This window comes from Chenopodium album, chromosome 3 (assembly GCF_948465745.1).
Source record: "Chenopodium album chromosome 3, dcCheAlbu1.1, whole genome shotgun sequence".
Classification (NCBI taxonomy): Eukaryota; Viridiplantae; Streptophyta; class Magnoliopsida; order Caryophyllales; family Amaranthaceae; genus Chenopodium; species Chenopodium album.
Genome location: NC_137836.1, coordinates 65,810,237 through 65,815,808, shown reverse-complemented (window position 1 = coordinate 65,815,808; position 5,572 = coordinate 65,810,237).

The window sequence follows — 5,572 nt, the reverse complement described above, 5'->3', positions numbered from 1 at the left end:
AAGCAGATTTCAGCAGAGTAGAGCAGAGCAAAGCAGCTCTAAAGAACGGGGCCTTAACCTAGTGTCAACTTTTTTTTTAAGGGGAAGATATGAGCAATGATAGACCACTATCAAGTATGGGCTAGTTTGGCCCATACCGGGGGCATAAATGTAATTTCACTTTATTACTTTTCTATATTGTAAAAATGTAGTCTCTCTATTCTCAATAACAGTATTCAACACTATAATAACAATATACAAATCAATAATAACAAAATACAAACCAATAATAGATGTATAGAGTTTAATAATAACTGAGCACCGACAAACAATTACCGCCGTCAATTTCGACCGAACTCAGACGATTTCCAACATAGAACTCATCGTTTTTAACGGCTCGCTACAGCCATAAGTTTGTGTCTCTCGTTTTGGGGTTATGTTTTCTGGATGGTTTTCGGTAATTTTTAACGGAGGTAGTTGCGTGTTTTTGGATTTAGACCAAGGTAGTAGCTGGTGGGGTGGGTTTCTTACTGTCGGAGGTGAAGGTGTGGTGGGCGGAGGTTTGGCTGACAATGGGAGCTATCCATGGAGATGGAGAAAGGGTTTTAAGGGAGGAAGAAGATGAAGAGAAAAGGGAAAAGAAAAAAAAAAAGGAAAATTAAAAAAAATTATATTGTGGTGTTGGGTAGAAGGACCCATACCTGATATTGGGTAATACTTACTTAGGAAGATATAACTTAACTTGTCTGTCAAAACAGAAAAAAAAAAGAAAAAAAAACATATATTCTCCGTACTTCATAGAACTTAGCATGAGTTCAGTTTAGTTTCGGAGTACTTAGTTACTTACTCTTTTTTTTTAAGAACAGCCCAAGGGCGTTCCGGAGTACTTTCTAGTTTAACTTTTTATTTATTTTTTATTTTATTTATTTTATTTTTACTTTTACTAGACCTGGCAATCCTGACTCAGATCCGTTGACCCGAAATTGACAAAAAAATATTGACCCGAAAATGACCCAAAACCCGAAATTGACCCGACCCGACCCGAAAATGGAGTTGACCTGATCCTGACCCGACACCTGAACTGACCCGGCCCAAAGTTGACCCAACCCGAAATTGACCCAAAGTGTTTGACCCGAATAGACCAGATACCCAAAATTGACCCGAACAGACCTGATATTGACCCGGACAGACCCAATACCTAAAATGCCCTGAATAAAAACTACCTTAAAATTGAACAAAAAAATGTCTTGTACCAAAAATAACTAAAATTGTTCATTTTCAACCGTAGCTAAGCTTATAAACTGAAATATACTCTCTATAAAATTATTGATTTGAGATTGATCCACAAATGAAACAACCCGAACATGACCCGAACTGACCCGAATGTGACCCGAATATTCTTAACCCAAAATTGACCCAACCCAAACATACCCAACCCAAAAATTGACCCGACCCGGACTCGACCCGATATTTGACCCGAAGTTAACCCGAATCGACCCGACCCGACCCATACCTGACCCGAATGTTAGCTGATCCGACCCAGACCCGACCCGAATGACCCATTTGCCAGGTCTAACTTTTACCACCTAAAAAATCGAAAAAAAAAAAAAAAAATTACCACTAAGGCCTTATTTGGTAAATGGCTTTTGACTGGCTTTGGCTTTTTCTTTTGGTCAAACAGCTAAAATACATATTTGGTAAATGGCTTTTTAGCTAGCTAAAAAGCCGGCTTTTCTACCAAAAACAAAAAGCTAGTCTTACTAGCTTTTTGGTTTTGGCTTTTCATCAAATAATTGATAATTATAAAGCTAAACTTTTAGCAAGGCAATGAGGCAGTGACACTTGGCGTTCTAACTTTTCGCCAAGTGTCGCGCCACGTTAGATATATTTATATAGACTTCATAAGATAAAAAAGTTTGTTTAAAATTCTATTTGGATAGAAAAAATTGTTAGTTTAGAGTTTTATTTTCGATAAAATACCAAATTTACAAATTGAATTATAATTTTATTCAAAAAAATTATTGGAGTGAATGAAGGAAGTAGTTCAAAGAGTAAAACATCCATTTATAATATATACTAATTTGTTAAAATAATATACTTCACTATCTAATAGAATTTTATTTATATGTAGACCTGTCAATTAGGGTCGGGTTATGAGTGATCTCGGATTGGGTCACTTCAGGTTACGAGTCAAGAAATGTTTAACCCTTGACCAAAGTTTTGGGTTCGGATCAATCCAACAGGCTTTGAATATTTACTTTATTTAATTTATTTTTTGCTTTTTTTTTTTTTTTTTTTTTTTTAATTTTTAATGTATTAAATCGAACATTTCCACCGACATTATTTATTTTTGTAATGTATTAAATCGAATATTTCCACCAACAGTATTTATTTTTTTAATGTATTAAATCAAACATTTCCACCAGCGTTATTATTAGTCATTAAATGCATGCTTGATAGCAAATTGTCACAAAAGAACATCAATTCCTAACTAATTTTGTATCAATGATATATTTTAAACTTGACAAATAGATTAAAATTTAATCTTAAAATTCAATAAACAACCCAGGCATCACACGGGGCACACACACACACACACACACACACACACACACACACACACACACATATAACCTGTTTTATTTTCACACTTGTCAATGTAGAACTTGAACTGTCAATAATTTTAATTCTCCAAGATTAAAAGTTATAATAGTTATATATTGTGATAGTATTTATTGAGACAAATCTAAAAAGATCTTACATGAATTTTTTTTTGCTTTATTATAATTAACAAAATATGGCAAAAAAAAAAGGGAAGGTAAATAATGTAAAAGTCTAAACGACTTTAGTAAAAAAGAAAGGAGGTAGTAGTATTTATGGTGGAACTAGTTTTTGCCCCTTGCAAATGCACAGATTAATAATAATAATAAGACTTGAAAAATAATAAAAGTCAATTAAAATGAAAAATAAATAAAAGTTTTGGGCGGACAAATTTTTATTGTAAATGCAACACGTGTATTTTGGGAATAACTATGGTGATTACCTTAGTATATAGTATAGATAGTGTTGAAATTGAAAAGAAAAACCAAAAAAAAATAAAAATATGAGGGCTTGAACAGCACACCTATTGGCTCACAAAATTGATACTTTTTTTTTTTTTTTTTTTTTTTTTTTTTTTTTTTTTTTTTTAAAAAAAAAAAAAGGTAAGTAGAAATTAACATTTGGAAGCCCTCCTAACGAGGGGAATTCCTAATATGAAAAATGTTACAATCATATGGGCTTGAAACTAGGCTTTTTTTTTCCTTGTTTTTTAGTAGATGAGTTTCTTAAATATGTACTCCTTTTTTTTATTATTATTATTTATTTGCATCACTTGGGAATGCACGGAGTTTTAGGAGAGTAATATAATATTGTGAGTAGGTGAATAAATTATCATAGTAAAATTAAGATAGGGACCATGAAAAAGAAAATATCTAAGAGAGAATAGATATTTTTATTATTTAAGTGGAGACCATAGAAAAGAGAAAAATGATAAAATAATTTGAATGGGGTTTAAAGTAAGAGAGAGAAATGATAAAATATACTCCCTCCGTTTCTTTTTACTCGCAACAAAGAGGGGAAGAACGGACTCCTAGGCAAAATATTTTAAGGGGGTAGATTAAAGTGAAGGGCATGTGATTAGGAGAGTTAAAATGGGAGGGAAAAAAAGGTGGTCCCTTTATTAGTGGAGGCCATGTGACTTTGTTTCTTTTTTTCCCTCTCTTTTTCTCCTTTTTGGCTGACTGTTTTTTGGAGGCTATTATTTTAGCCTCCAAATTTTCGTTTTCCCTCCACAATTTCATGAAATTTTAAAATTCATTCAAATAAATTTCAAAAGGCAGCCAAATACCAAAATTTCCAAACAAAAGCTCCTTATAAAAAGGAGTACCCTATTTCATTCACCACCTTCTTTCATTCACTGTCAAACGCAGAAGGGTTTTGGGGGGGGGGGGGGGTGAATGAAAGAAATTTAGCCAAATAGTTTCAAAATTACAAAAACCATAAACTTGAATTAGTCCTAATTCCTAATTGCTGTGTTATTAGTAGCAACATTAGTGAATTTGTACACGAATTAGGCTCCACTGAAAGCTCCAAAAAAAAAAGGCAAGCCACCTCCACTTCATCACCTACCATCAAATCTGAAAAAAAAAGAGAAGGCGACTCATGGCAGAAATCTGGGATGATTTTTTCAACATAAACCAACTGCTCATGGAGCAAGACATTGGTGATGGAAGAGAATTCCAGCAGTTCAGGGTCAGACACTCAAGATCCAACTCAACATCAACAAAATGAAGAAATTGAGACAGGATAATCAGAATCAGATACAGAGCAAGATAATCAGCAACAAATATCTGTCAGGCAACACATAGAATTAAACATTCAAGAGAAAAGGCATATTGTTGATGATATTCTGCTAAATATGGTAGGTGACACACTGGCAAGAGGAATGCTGACCTCATTGGCAAAGAAACATCATGTACACAGATCTACTACATGCAGGTGGCTAAAAGAAATAAAAAAACACATGCAACTGAGAGAAGCAGTGGATGTCAGAACCAAGAAATTAGGAAAAACTGGACGCAAGCCTTTTGAATACTCTGATGAGTGGCTTATGTCTGTGCCACTATACAAAAGAACCACAAATTGAAGCTATGGTGCAGTTTTAAATGTCAGTCATGTGGTCATACACAGGTTGAAAAAAAGGGCAGACTAAGGGCAGTGTCAACAACCAATCACCCAACATTATCAAATAATCACAAAGTTGCAAGGCTAAAGTGGGTACTGCAACACATACATCCAATTCCAAGTGAGGGGGGCCCTACAATTATGGATATGCAACATCACATACACATTGATGAGAAGTGGTTCTACTTGAACCCAGAAACAAGGACTTTCTATCTCACACCAAATGAAGAGGTCCCATATAGAGCACAACAGTCTAAGAGGTTTAAGTTAAAGGCAATGTTCATGGGAATGGTGGGCAAACCACTATATGATGCAGATGGGACTCTGATACACTCAGGGAAGTATGGTTTGTTCCCTTTTGTAAAACATGAAAGGGCCAAAAAGAAAAGCAAAAACAGAGAGGCAGACACAATGGAGACTAAAGTAATTTAGACTGTCAATAGAGAAGCAATTAGGCACATGATTTTAGACAAAATCATTCCAACAACTCATGCACAATGGCCAGCACAGTTATCAAAGAATATAATCATATAATGGGATAATGCTAGGCCACATCAAGTCCCAATAGATGATAAGTTTTTGGCAGCCACATAAGCTAATGGGTTTAACATTCAATTTGTTTTCCAACCTGCCCAATCACCAGACCTTAATGTGTTGGACCTAGGTTTGTTCAAGGCAATTCAGTCCATACAGTACCAGTCATTCCCTACAAATATTGATGAGCTAATTGAGAAAGTGGCAGAGGCATTTAAGGTGTTTGATCCTACACTTATCAGGTACACTTGGATCACACTACAGGCTTGCATGATTAAGGTGTTGGAAAAACAAGGTGGGAACAACTTCAATCCACCACACATGGGAAAAGCAA